Raw genomic sequence first — 15,454 nt, forward strand, 5'->3', positions numbered from 1 at the left:
CATTTCAAAAAACTGACTTCTCTGAAAGAACACTAGAATACTTACAAAAAGTCAAAAAAATACATTCTGCTTTGTGTCATATTCAGTGATCCACTATTTAACTTTCTTACTTGTAATTTGAATGTGGCTGATAAGAGGTGTTTTTTTTCTGGATAGCAAGATAAAACCCTCTCTTCTAAAGATTTAGGACCTTGACTGATGGTTAAAACACTGCTATGGTTGAAGGGGTATTTAGAAGACAGGAGGAAGTGTCTGAATGACCACCAGGAAGATGCTTCATCTGGCTCTGCTAAGCAGCTACAGAGGATGTAGGACACTCAGAATATGGAGCATTGGGCTTCAGGATACCACGTGCTGAGATTTGCTAGAAGAATCGTACAAAATTAATTGTTCCCAGAAATGCCTAAAACTATATTATTCTGTCTCTTCCTAATAGTAAGTGATCTGCAGTGTTTGGACAAAAGTTAGTTTAACCTTGGGGACTAAAGCCTTTTGTCTTTGCGGTATTAGAAGGCAAGCGCTCTGCTTGTTTTGTTTTAAACAAAAGAACACAGACATCAGCCCAGAGCTTCAGAAAACCAGCCCAGAGCTTCAGAAAACATTGCTGCCACATTTAATCATGGTAGATGCAATACAGGATTACAAATACACCTCTATCTTTACTAACGATGATAAGAAAATTAAGAAACTTAGTCTTTCTCTAAATCAACAGCTAGAAAGGAGGATGAGTCTTTTCTTTCAAATATTATAGGCTACAGAGCCAAACACTGTATAATTGTTACGACTTTAGCCAAGCAATCAACAAAAAAATTTGCAAGAAAAAACAATAAAATGTCTACTGAAATCATCAGCTCATTAATCAATGTATATTTTCCTTTTTTTCTCCATGTACATTTTCTTAACGTTAGCTCTAATAGAGAGTCATGAAGTTATTAATGTATTAAAGAGAATATAGGGATAGAGTCCATTGAATTAAGTTTGTTACTGCCTATGAAATGCATCTCCAATATCAATGGTTGCCAGTAGAAAAAGCATACAGAAATAAGGAAACTGCAAAAAAAAAAAAAAAAGAAAAAAGAAAAAAGAAAGAAAGAAAAGAAAAAGGAAACCCACCAGATATTAAACTATATTCCTTAGAAATAACTTGACTGCCATATATCAGAGTCACTAGCAATAGTCCATATTTCATTATTCAGTAGATGCTGTTGGCTGATGCAGAACCGTGTAAGAGGCACATACAAATGAATAAATGGACTGTCCCTCCAAAGCCCTAGGCACTGGCTGGAGGAGCCCAGGAGGTAGAAAATAACACCTCTGGGCAATACCATGTTTCAGGTTACACATTGTATTTAGTCTATATAATAATATCATGATGTCTGCCTTATACATTTTTTTTTGCAAGAGAGGGAACTCTGTTCTGAGAAAGGATATTTTGCTCTATCGCCACGATATAGTAAACTGAGATCCAAGATGATCTGTACAAGACAGTCTTTCCCATTTTTATCAGCTTAGAGATGGCTAATGACAACGAAAGTATGATACGTTGGTTGGTTTTTCTGTTTTGTTTTGGGTTTTTTTGGTAAGATTTTACTTATCTATTTGACAGAGATCACAAGTAGGCAGGCAGGCGGGGGGGGTGGGGGGGGAGGGGGAGCAGGCCCCCTGCTGAGCAGAGAGCCTGATGCAGGGCTCAATCCCAGGACCCTGGGATCATGACCTGAGCCAGAGGCAGAGGCTTAACCCACTGAGTCATCCAGGTGCCCCTGATACATTGGTTTTTATTAGTAGCAGTCGTCAGAGTAATATGGACGCATCCAACCTATCATTTTCTCAGTGCTGAACTGGTCACAGGGTCGCCGCTAAACTTTTTTTTTTTTTTAAAGTTAATTTTCTAATACACAGTTTAATCAGTCGTCTTTGAGAAATATGTAATGTTGGTGAGACCAGATTTCCAACAATAAGTATCCTCAGTGCTTCCCAGCACTGCAGTGATACTTGTTAAAATGCCGCCTCTGGGCCAGCATAAGGACAGAGGCTAGCGGTGTATTGAAGGAACTGCTCTATGGCAATCTGGCCATACACACAGCAAGAAGAAAAAAAATCTTAAAAGAGCACTCAGCAATAAAGTGCTGGATAAAATGACAGAGAGACCACCCTGGAGGAAACTAGCAGAAGTTATCCTGGGCAAAGGAGGCCTTTAAACTCAAAGCTGCCCACAATAGGGGCTGATTCTGGATCTCAAGCTGCAGTGTCAAACCCAGAGAAAAACCCCATAATTTGGATTTGCTCTGCCAAAAGCTGCAGGTCAACTTTCAGGCTTTTCAGCAGCTGGCCCTCTGTACAGAGCAAATGAATCAAATTTGGTTACTAGAAAAATGAGACACACACATGTTTACATATTTAATCTCAATCCTGTGGATGGTCCATTGAAAAACAGCCCTCAGTCTCATCTGCAAATCCCCAAACTCTCAGGAAAGAAATGACTCTATTAGCAGATGCCATGAGTACGCGCTGCTTCCGGTTTACAGGTCTCCTTCCAAGAGCAGGGACAGAGCCGATTAACGGGAGAATACCGTCCTGATTTTTCGAGCATCTCTTCCCATGGCATCCACTCCTCAACTTCCTTACCCACCCACCAGCTAAGGAGTCAGTGGATAGTTCGCTACTTTATTGTACTCGTTGCTGAAAATAAAACAAGGCTGGTGAGCACTGAATTTGCTAAGGGCCTTGGTTCCCGATGATTTCCATTGTTAATGAAGCCCCTTTTGTTGCTAAATTTGTAAAGATGTTCTAATAACATTTTAGCAAAATGATTGCTCTGGGGACTGTTTAAGATCTCTTTGTATAAACCAAAGTCATTAGGAACAAATGAAAAAGCTCATTTGTTGGGAAAGCATGGGCTGAAAACCCCACGGAACCCATAGTTATGAGCAGTACAAATGAGTTTTGTGAGATTCTTGATATCAGGGTAACAGGGAGATGGGTCCCTTCTCATGGACATGGAAATTGTTTATAAGAATATGAATATCCCACGGTCATTTCTTTTACACTTCTGCCTCAGAAATAAATATTTTAATGGAATTTTATTATCTGAGAAGGAAATGTGCTTATATTTCTCCATGTGTAGTATCCATATACAGGACGAGGAAGCTAGTCTCTCCCAGCTGCCTTCATAGGAGATGACTGGAGGAGCGCTTAGCCAAAAGGAAGTGTCTTTATCTTCTCGAGGGTCTAACACTGCAGAAAATTATACCTAATTAGTGTAACTTGTATTATAGCTTTTACTCTATTCTCATGTCAAACAGGACCATGACAAAGTTGATTTGTTTGGTGAAAGTTTTGAAAGCAAAAAAGTTTTGAAAGCATTGCAATATCATCTTGAAATAATTTATTTTGTATTTTGGTGATATGTTGAACCTTTTTTACTCTACCAAAAGCAGATGCATGACAATGAAATACTTTGGGGTAGAGGTTAAAAACATTTAGTAGGTGGAAAAATAGAGGAATTTTTTAAAATTTAGAAAAATTTAGAAAAAAAATTTTTTTTTTTTTACTGAGTTAAATAATGATGGTGGAATGGGACTAGTATCTTGAATCTCAGTAAATTGATATTTTAGTTTTTAAATGGAAATTTGTGAAGTAGGTTGATAAATTCGTATAAATAATTAGACAAATTTCTGAAGATTTTGCTATAAAAGTTTTCTTTGTTACAGGTGTTTTTTAAGGTAAAATACCAGGACACATCTAAAATAACGATCAGGAACTGGTTTAAGATAGAAATAGCAACAGAGAATGAGATGTCATAGATTAATATTTAATGGTATGATAAAATACATTATTTAATATATGAAATATATTATTAAGGATGAATATAACATATACATAATACCACTATATTAAGTGAAAAAAATAATGTTTATGTTAGAAAGAAAGACTAAAAGAAAGAAAACAAGAAAATATTAACATTTGCCTCTGAGTTGAGGGATTACAGTTAACTAGTCTTTCTTTTTGTAATGCATATATTTTGAATTTAATCACTAAATAAATTTGACAATTACTTTGGAAGTAAGATAAGTGAAGTATAATTACATTTATAAAGACAAAATTCTATTACTATTAGAGTACAACATATTCCAATATAGAAAAATGCTATTGAATAATATGTAGAAACAATTCTGATGATTCAGTTAAAATATCTCTCAAAGGAAATTATACAGGCCAAAGGAAAAAAAAATCATACTATTTTAAAATATAAATTTTGATGCTTAATCATGATAGGGGTCTATTTTTAAGCAGGTTCTCAGTAGACCTAATTTGGCCAATAACTGCCTCTAGGACCAGGCAAGTCAAGGTCATTGCTTTAGGCTTCATTTTTCATCCTAATTGGACAGGGCTAACATACATGAGTTCTAAAGTCCCTTCCTGTTCTGTTAGTATAAGATTCTTTTCATTAGCGATTGTATTAACATTGAAATGCAGATTTAATTATTTTCAAAGACAATGAAAAAAGTTTCTCAAATCACTAGCCTCTCTAAGAGCGCCTGTTTCTTTCAGTGGCACTGCACATTAATTTAGTGTGTGGCCTACTATTTAATTAATTTTAATTAATTTGCAGTTAATTCATTCATTTGAAAGATCCTTTGCCTAGTCTAAAAGTTAAAAGACAGCTTTGGTTGAGGCTTCTTCATCAATACTCTAGGTCTTGTTTGATCTTATAAGTATTAGTACTCTTATTTCTTTCAGGGCAATCATTGACATTAAAATATCAGACTGAGGGGCGCCTGGGTGTCTCAGTGGTTTAAGCCGCTGCCTTCGGCTCAGGTCATGATCTCAGGGTCCTGGGATCGAGTCCCGCATCGGGCTCTCTGCTTGGCAGGGAGCCTGCTTCCCTCTCACTCTGTCTGCCTGCCTCTCTGCCTACTTGTGATCTCTCTCTGTCAAATAAATAAATAAAATCTTAAAAAAAAAAATAAAATAAAAAAAATAAAATATCAGACTGAAAAATAACCTGCATTTACAAAGTTTGACCTTGGTCATAGTACCCCCTATGGCCATCTTTCATTCTATCTCCATTCCTTTGTCCCTTAGCTACTCCCAAGAAAGCTATGTGGAATAAAAACTCAAAGCTGTTTTGGAAGAACATGTGACTTTTTGCACCTGAGGATCAGTTTCCTCATCTGGAAAAATGCGGAAAACCATTCTTTCAAGGTTTTTTCAATGATTAAGTGAAATCATGTTTATCAAGGGTGTAGCGCAGTGCCCAGTACATATCTGGAGCTCAGTATGGGTGTTATCTAAATGCCTCACATAGCCAAGTGCTGGGTACACAGAAAATTGTCTCAATTTGTTGTAATGACATTCCTCCTCATTATTTTTATTATTACTGTTATTAGTAGTATGAAGGAGCAACAAATCTTTCCCAAAAGTATACAGGACTAAAAAGAAAGCAGAAATAAAGTTTTCAGACAACCTCACCACAAATGAATGAGTGATTATAAAATTCATGACTGACAATACATTAAGGCATTATGATAAAACACGGTTTTATAATCCTACCTAATTTCACCGGTATGCTTGTCAATCAAACACCCACCAAACTCATAAAAAAACCTGGCACCCGGAAGCAGTATTGTTTTATAGTATCTCTACAAGGCCCCTAGCCAAGAATCCCCCATGCACGGTGCATCGTTGACTGGTGGAAAGAACACGAGGCCGCAGGGCTGTGGGCCAGGCATCTGTGTGGCAACAGCTGGGGCTGCTCTGTTTCCAGAAGCTTCTCTCACTTGTGACCACACAGCTCCTGCTCATTCCCACTGAAACTTGAGCATAACAAAAGAAATACTAAAACCTTGGAATGAAGGAAAAGGCAGTTCAAAACTAGACTTTGTGGCCCTTTGGACCTCAAAAAATAGAGGTGGATAAACCAGGTGGATAACAGACCAACTACATTTAAAATTGTTGTGTTCTGAGACGTTCAATACCTCTTTAGGTTTGAATTTTGCATATTTGCAAAGAGGCATATGCCGCTCTTTCCATATGAAAGGAAAAAGGATTGCTGAAGGGGGGCTCATCTTAATTGCTACTATCTGGAGTTTATCAAAAGACTGTATTTTAAGATAACAGCACTCCTTTTAAATGGCTTTTATAATTAAAATAATTGTACTTTAAAAGAGACTTTCACTTTCTTTAAGCTGAAATAATATACAGGACATTACATTTTAAACTTTTAAGTCCCATATATAAAATAGCTATTATTTTTACTGGGTAGTAAGGAAGAGAGATGGTGAGTGTAAATATTTAGGCTATAAGACCACTCTGTAAAATATAATTGCTAAAGCACAAAAATGTAAGAACCCAGGTGGCCCAGACAACATTACCAAAAGAGGATAAAAAGAAGGAGACATCAAAGAAAAGGTAGAAAAAAGAACACAAGTGAGAAATGTACAGAGAGGCCCAAACATTTAGCATGATGATGACAAAGACGGCAATGACAAAGAGCTACAAAAAGGTAAAAGGAAAAAAAAAAAAAAAAGCAAACAATTAGAGAATAGAGAATTCGTGACTTGACTTGTTTAAACTGTTTCTTTGTCCTGGACTGTAACCACTCCACTGAAAAGCTAGAACATTGTTATTTAACATTTCACAACTCAGAACCCTTATGACATCCAGAATCAATTATACCCGTGAGAGCTCAAAAAAAATCAAACTGCTTTATAACAAAAGTAGAAAAATTAAGATATCTCCGATGACTCACTCTGAAACAGTGGGCAGCAGCCTGCTAGTATAAATAGTTCTAAGAGCATAGCATCATTTAAAACTTAAGAGGTATACAGTTGTAGTAGACGTTGTGAAATGCATGATAAATTGCCCTATTTATAGATGCCTGTGTTAGAGATAAGATTAATTGTTTCCTGATTACCAGGTGCCCATTATCCTTGGCTTCTCAAGGAACCTGCTCTGTCTTGATCTGTGATATTTACATTTCTTTCATTGGGCTCTGGCCATAGCTCTGTAAAGCTAAGGGCCCGCTGGGATAAGAAGGCTAAATTTACATACATACATATGACGGTGATGTCCGAATCACAATGATCAGGAATCAGTACGTGAAGACAGGAGCTTAGACTTATCATCTGCCAATGCAAAATATGCCTAATTATGACTGACTATGAAGACACAAGATAATGATGGGAATGACACATGGGTAACATCAGCAATCCAATCCATAAGCTCTGTTCTCATTCAAATCATGACCCAGGCCTGAGTGTTTATAAAAACCCTACCGGATGACATTGGGCTCCACCTTGACAAATAACTCTTATGGCCCAGGCATAATTTATAGCAACACTCATTGTCTTCTGTATTCTTCATAGAAAGGTTGAAAATTACATAGATTTATTGTATCTATCAAAATACTACTTCTATAAATGGGAGGGCCTGTGCAAATGCGGTTTACTTTCATTTCTAATGCACTGTCAAGGTCACTGAGGTTAACAAGGCTGTTTCTCCAGCCTGGGAAGAATCAACTACAGCAATTCAGTTAATTTTTTAGGCATAACCACTAAGCTGTGATGCGGAGGTCGTAAGTGAAGTATTTTTCTCACTAGCAAGGTCCCCAACTAAAAATAGATTTTACTTTGGCCAAAGTAAATTCTACTATTTGTGTGTGTGTGTGTGTGTGTGTACATACACCCTAACCAACATGTAATTGTCAGGTTTTCAGAGATTTAACTGGCAGATTCACTACACAAAAAAATATAGTACTTTCTAAAAATAGAAAAATATTCTTATTTATATCAAATCCTGTATGTTCTATGGTTTCACTTTGACCCTCCTGTGAAAAAGCAGTGACATCCACGGGAAACTTCATATATGTATATGTGTGTGTTTTAAGGAATAAGGATCGATATAATTAAATCTGATAATTAAAAATAGTTAATGATAATTTATTCCTGTTATATAAGGTAACACAAAATTATTGGGAGGAAAAAACCCTGACAATCTGGGTTCTGGAAGAAAGGGCAATTGCAAGTGCAAATGACAAAATTATAAAATAAGGCAAAAGGCCTATTTTGCATTGGCAGATGATAAATCTAAGAAAAACACATATCTAAGAAAAACACCAGTTTTATGATTTTTCTGAAATAACAAATGTATATATGCATATATACATGTAACTGGCAGGTACTGGCTATAGCACTGACGTGTATGAAGAGAATAAAGTAGAGTGTATATTGGATGCCTGCATTCTATACTGCAGAATACAACAAGCAATGTTTATTTTGTGTATATATATGAAAATAAAATAGAAGTCATGAGAATTTTTTTCTATTTGATTTTTTAACTATATAAAGAATCCCAAATCATTAAAAAGAGAAAAGAAGAGGCTCTTTCAAAATATTTAGAAGGGATCCTAAAACATGAGCGAGCATAGGTTCTTTGCTGTGAATTTTAGGAGCTATCTCTACATAATTATTCTATTTTCATAGCAATGAGCACTCCCATATATTTTTTTTTGCACATTTACAAAAATAATTTTATGAGCACTGATGATGGTAGTTTTGTTGAATTGTTGTGAGGAATAAGAACTGGTTTCTCAGTAGCTCATTCTTGATGAAAATCTTAAGAGCAGGAAGAAGTGAGTGAAAGTTAAAAGTTGAACTTGCTATCTGTAGTGACCCTTGGTATTCCATCAAAGAAAGAAAAAGCAAAACGTTGATTATAAACCAAATTTTGAATAGGAGGTACTAGGCTGCCATAACAAATTACCACAAACTTGATGGCTTAAAACAACAGAAATTTATTCCTTCCCAGTTCCTGTGGCCAGAAGTCTAAAGTCAAGGTGTCAGCAGGATTGCTTGCTTCCAGAGGCTCTACAGAATCTGCTCTATGCCTCTCTTCTAGTTCCTGTGCCTCCAGCAATCCTTGCCATGCCTTGGTTTGCAAACCCATTACTTCAGTTTCTACCTCTGTCGTCACATGAGCTTCCCTCTGTGACTCTCTGCGTCTTCTCTTCTGTCTGTTGTGAGTACCATCATCCCGGGATTTAGGGTTTACCCTAAATCCACATGAGCTCATTGCAAAGACCCTATTTCCAAATAAGGTCATATTAACAGATTGCATTTAGGATTCAGACATATCTTTTAGAGGCCACTATTCAACCCACTACAGTACATCCATGTGTTTTTATTTTTCCTGTGATTACAAGTCATCAACACTTTTTATCATTTGTAGATATTTTAAGATAGATAGATATCACAAAATTTAAGATAGGTATATATATCACAAAACAATATTTGATACTTGCAGAACATTCTCCATCAACGTTATCACAATATTAAGTAAACATTATCACACTATCATTAGAAAGACAAACCTGAATTATTTTCATTTTCATTTTGAGCTAGAATGAATTACATGTAACAGAATCAGTCCTAAGTCTTAATCTTGGAGGGGAAAATAAACAAAAAGGCTATGTTGCTAATGTTGCTGAAAAAATCTTCTCAGTGCTTATATTATTTTTGGAAAATGTGGGGGAAATTTCTTCTTTATAGTGGTTGGTAACTGTTACCGTAAATCTGAATCTGAATCCATTACTATAATCCACTATCTGTGAGTAAGTAAGAATGTTTTGGAAGCTGCAAATATTTTTATTGGTGTTCCTGCTCTGGCTTAGTAAATAATAGTGATCACTACTGTGAGTTAATCAACATTGCTCCCTGTGTTGCCCATGGAAATCCATATTCACTTAGCACTTGTACTGTGACAAACAGTCAGCCGGTTAAAATAGAGCTATTCTATAACTAATCAATAAGCATATCTTTTGATAGATGACACAAAAGTTCAATAGTGTTATGCCTGAAGTTGGCATAATATCATGCAAACAATACTAACATGATAGGAAAATTACTATTGGCAGAAATGGGGGAAAAACCAATTACACTGAAAAGAAAAACAGTTAAATTAAATCAAATCACCTTCAAAAGCACGCTTCTGCAAAAATTAAAATACCTTAAAAAAATACTATTGACTATTTGCTTCTATGCATGGTTGTAATAGAATTTTTTTTTAAAGTAAAATGTCAGGAAAAAGCCAAAAGTGTCATGAAAAAGAAAACAAGTGTAGGATTATTTCTGCATTTTAAATTAGAATATAAAATCGTTAGTGTATTTAGATTAGAAGCTAAATATGACTATATGAAAATGAATAGAAATATGCACTTACTGAAGTTATATTAGCTCTCGAGGCAATCAAAGTCTCTGCTACACCAAGAAGTAAATTTAAAAAATACATCTGGATTAGTTAGTGCCTCAAGTAGGTCATTTAGTCAAATATTTATCCCATGACGGACTGAACTAAGCCAGCATGTATCGAATTCTCCTAATGGCAAGGAAAAGTGGACTTCTCAGTGTGATTCCAGAGGAGCTTTGGAAAAGAGAGCTATTACAACCCTCTTCCGTATACAGGTGTAACCATTACTTGAGTAACCTTAACAGATGACCTCTACTTCCACAAATGGCAAATCACACAGCATCACTGGTTATGAAGGAGATTTCTACTTTGACAAAGGAATTCACAATAGGATAAATTCAGATAGCAAGCACACTTACTACACTTCATATATTATCTTTCTTCTACATAGATTTTCCAAAATATTTTTGTTTGATAGCATACTCTTTTAGAAGAGTGGTTCCCTAAAGCTTTGATGAAGGTGCATAATCAATTAACTGGGATTTTTGCTCTTCTCAGCAAATAAAAACAAAACAAACATGATTAGCTGAAAAAAAAATTGCAAGACTTCCAAAGGATGTCCTTGGATTAGTATAGATTCTGCCCAAATAGTTATGCCTTTGGAAAGTACCAAGACTTTAATCTTGAGAAATGATGTTCAGAAAGAAGGCTATTCTTGCACACTGTTTTTTTTTGGGGGGGGGGGCTCGTGTGGGGTGGGGGGGGGGAATCTCCTTTCTTGCTCTGCCTGATGAATGTGTATTTTTCCTATAGGCCTCAGGTCAGTTGTCATTCTGCAGGTGTGTCAATCTCACTGTCCGGTCAAACTGTCCTTTTCTTAGAAATCTCCCTTCTGGCTTCTTAATACAGTTAAAATCTTAAAGTGTTTGTATGACCTCTGATTAGTCTCCGTCTATGTGACCAGACTGTAAGCTCCAGGAAGGCAGAAACTGTGTCCTTTTGTTCATCACTGGATATCTGATGTCTTTCAGTATGATGCCTGAAATGCGACAGAGGCTCAAGATGTATTTAGTACATGAATCAAGTAGTGTATGAGTCTCAATTAATTTTTATTAGATTAAGGAGATATATTACAATGGGAAAAATGTGCAATACTATTTTATTTTAGAAATAAAGCTGAAAGCTAAACACCAAGTGGACTCATAACCAGATACGCCATTATCCAAGGGTGGACAGAGGAACAGAGCCCTGGAACACTGCACGGGTCACAATGAGGGAGGGGTGCAGCATATTAAATATGTCTTAGCTTTGAAGAACTACAGAGGGATAAATTGATAAGATGTTAATGACAGTGATGATTTTGATGGCAATTGTGAATTATTCCAGAGGTTCCCATACCACTTGCTACTTTAAATTATTTTCATGAGCAACTTTTAAGTGCATGTGCTAGGGTTACACAGACAACAATTCATAACCAGGTGACTGGCCGAAACTACTGAAATATACAATTCCTAGGGCAGAAAGATAATGGAAGGGAGGTGACTACCCCTTAAGGTTTATTTTCCAAGTATATGATAAAAGTAAAAAATATGTGTGCTCCAATTTGCATCAGGGAAAACTAGCAGAAAGTACTTAAAAAAAAAAATCAGCCTTACAAACATTCCAATAGGTAATTCACTATATTTTCCCCCTCACCTCAGTGGGTCTGTTATGAAGAATGTTCAGGGTAGAGATTGCATGAAGTTCTCTATTAACAGGGCCCCAACTGTGGACAGTGAAAAATAAGGCAAAAAGTGACAGTACATGATGCTGTGTAAATTTCACATGCAAGTAAAAACGTGAATGACTCAGAGTAGAGGTCAGCGAGTTTTAAGTTTCTCAACATAGTCTACTGAGAACAGGACTACCTTTTACAGCATCCTTCCTAAACTCTTAGAAATTAAAAATGAAATAAGTTCTGATATTCTGATGAAAAAAAGAACAGTTTATAGCCCAGGTGTTAGGAGTTAAAGAGATACATGACTTGTAAAAGCAGGTTTGGTTTAATGTAGAAAAATAATGCTTTGAGTTAAGTTTTTAAAGATGTATGAGAAAATCATGAAAACTATTCTGAAACTAAGATATAAACTGCCTATTTTGTAAGGTAAGATAAAGTGGAAATAGTGGGATTTTTTAAGGAGAAATAAGTTTTAAGAATTGTACAGGTTTCTGGGGACATATTTATAAGAAGAAAGCCCAGACATATTTTTAGACTATCCACTGTTTTTAGATATTTATAGCTATAGATAGATCTCTATCTTCAAATAGATAAAATTCTTTGTACTCAAGGGAAAAGGATTAATAATAAATTTAAAAATATGAACATTGGTAGAGGGAATAAAACAAGTTTCAGAAGACACTGTAAATGTTAAGCTTCAAGGGCCACAACTCATGTCTGGATGAAACCCAACAACTCAACATTGTGATTTCTCAATTCTTTGCTTTTGCTCTCCTTGTTACACTCTCTCTCTAAACCATCTAATCCATCACTCATTCTTTCCATTTCCACCCACCCCCTAGTGTCATGGCCTTCCTTACCCCCAGACATAGGCATTTCTATCTCTGGGAGTAAGGAAAGACTTCTTAAAGAATATCTAAAGGGTACTTTGACAACAACCAAATTCCACATTCTAAGCTTTCCTGTGGATACTTCTCTCTTCATAAAAACCCGTCTCTCATTTTCCCTCACTTTCCAGGAGAAAGGTATATTTCTCATTCACTCATCTCGTATCTTCTGAGAGTACACTGTACTGCGATATCAAATAAAAATTCTAAATATTGGTGTTGATATCTAGAAAATGAGTTTTCAATTCTTTTAAATTCTTTGCTTCCATCAGAATTGAAGAAGGGCCTAATCAAGTTGTCAGGTGATAATTTAAAAATTGTGTGGTGATAGATTACTATGTAATTTTTGGCACAACACTTGGAAAGACAAAAGAACTATGTCACACTGCTATAACAAAATACCTTCCATTCCTGTCTACTTATTTTTATGTATAAAGTTTCTCAGTTCTTTAACATAAAAATCAAATAGAATTGATGGTAAAGCTCTTCTTATTCTAGCTGTAAGTAATATTTGTCTGTGAATATATAAACTGGTTGGGGAAAAAAAGCTAATCTCAATTTTAAAAGTTTATATTTAACAATTTTTATGTTTGGAAATTACTTACCAGAGTTTGTATTTATGTTAAGAGTTGTATTTGTGTAATTTATGTATTATGTTAATCAACTATATACAAGTAACCGTTGTAATGAAAACTTAATTTTGAAAAAAATTAACATAAGATTTTATGACATGAAGAAATGACATGTGAATGTGTCTGTATGTATATATTTCCTATTGCAGAAATGTATGATAGGGTGATCCAAAAAGGATTCTCTAGCAAAAATATATTAGAATATAATTTGGGGGAGGAGAAAAGAATAATATAAAATTGGAGAGTTAAGGAAGAACATAATTCATATTTTTCAATGGCCAATGGTGGGTATAAGTAGCTAGGGTGTTTCAATTCCACTGGATACATTTAGGGGTTTGAAAGAATTTTGTTTAAAAAAATGTCTATTTATAATATGCTGAAAGGTAAAACCTTGCAATTATTTACATGTATGATGAAGAGTTTTGGATAGAGACTAGAAAATGTTATCTTTGGCCATTCGTATGTATAGATGTTTGAGCTCTACTGGATTATACTAGTGGACTGTCATTAATCCCTTCCTTTTTTTACCATGTATATGCAAGTGATCATTAACTCCTCACACTCTTCCTTCTTCAGTCATGCTCAAATATGTCCTCTTCATTTTCACCACTAGCTCTCAGGGCTGGAAGTTTTCCCCTGCTCTCTCTGATCTAGTCCAATTCCCATGACTTTCTCTCAGAACACCCCAGACTTCTTGGTTGCACTTCTCTGAGTTTCATTTTTTGGTGTGTGTTTATCTGAACAATTTCTGTTTCCCTCCTACACTCTCTCCCTGCTTCCACCATAAATCTTTAAGGTATGTCAGGGCATGAACCACATATTCTCAATGCCGAGTAAGTAGCAGGGGCAGGCACTAGTTGAATGAAAGAACTTTGCCTTCCAAGTGTCCAGCACAGCGCTGACGTGTCTTAGCTGCTCGATACACACTTACCGAATAGGTGAATAAATGAAAACACACCCTTTACACTATATGATAACCAACCAACCGTAGCATAATATTGAAAGAGAACCAAAAGTGGACAAATCATGAGGAAATTGTATGATTTATGTTCATGGACAGGGAGTACGAAATTTTGGACTGTTACATCTAATGTAAGCCCTGGATATTTGGGGGTAATGCCCTTGCTTTAGAAACGGGGGGTGGGGGACTTGGAGTAAACACGGACTCATCTAAAGCCACAGCTGTCTAATGACATCACCATTACAATGAGGAGCAAACCTAATTCCTCACCCCAACCCAGGGAGGTATGGGCAGCCCTGTCCTTTCCCTGACTCCCTAAAGACTCCCTGCTGGCTCCACTTGTCTGAGAAATGCATATGCCGGAAGCTGAGCATGAAAACTGCTGGTCTGGCTGGTATAACTTCAGCCTGTGAACATTTATAGTAGGACAGCTCATAGTAAGAAGAATATAAAAAGCAGTGTACACAACAAGGGGAATAGGACCATAATAACCTGGGAACATGGATAATAAGTTAGGATCCATGTTTTTAGGGGAAGAATACATGAGGTTTCTGAACCAGATATACAGACTATAGCAAAAAGAGTCCTTTGTCTGTCCTCCTTTGTGTTCTCACAGAAGGAAAGTGAACATTGATGGGCAGAGAGAGACACAAAGGAAGGGAGCTGAACTGGAGCTCTTTACCTGTGAGATACAATGAGCTATGGCTGATGGAGGGACACGACCAGCCGGTGAAGAGGAGGGAGGAAAAAGAAGCACCCGCCTGGAGGCCAAGCCAGGCAGTATTTCTTCAAGCAGGGGGAAAAAGGCAAACATCCCATGCTCCTGTTTGACAATCTCTATGGTAATAGTTTGTTTATAGTCTACGTTACAGGTCACGTGCTTATAACCCCTAAGCTTACAGAGAAGGTCTGATAATGAAGGCATTCTATACATGTTCTGCACTGCTCTAGCCTATACCTATTCCTACTCCCCCATTCCAGACTCACAGCACCCACCTGTATGGTCAAAACAAGTAGAAGGTCAGCTCCAAAGATGATTCAAGTTTATGATTTCCTATAAAAGCCAAAT

General features: G+C 36.3%; 1 protein-coding gene across 1 annotated transcript in view; it reads right to left on the bottom strand.

Annotated features, from left to right (window-relative positions):
• Positions 1 to 15,454, bottom strand: part of TRHDE (thyrotropin releasing hormone degrading enzyme) — a gene marked incomplete at its 5' end in the record, with an annotated part of 379,638 nt that overhangs the window by 13,168 nt on the left and 351,016 nt on the right. The window lies entirely within an intron of this gene.

This window comes from Martes martes (genome assembly GCF_963455335.1).
Source record: "Martes martes genome assembly, chromosome: 8".
NCBI lineage: Eukaryota > Metazoa > Chordata > Mammalia > Carnivora > Mustelidae > Martes > Martes martes.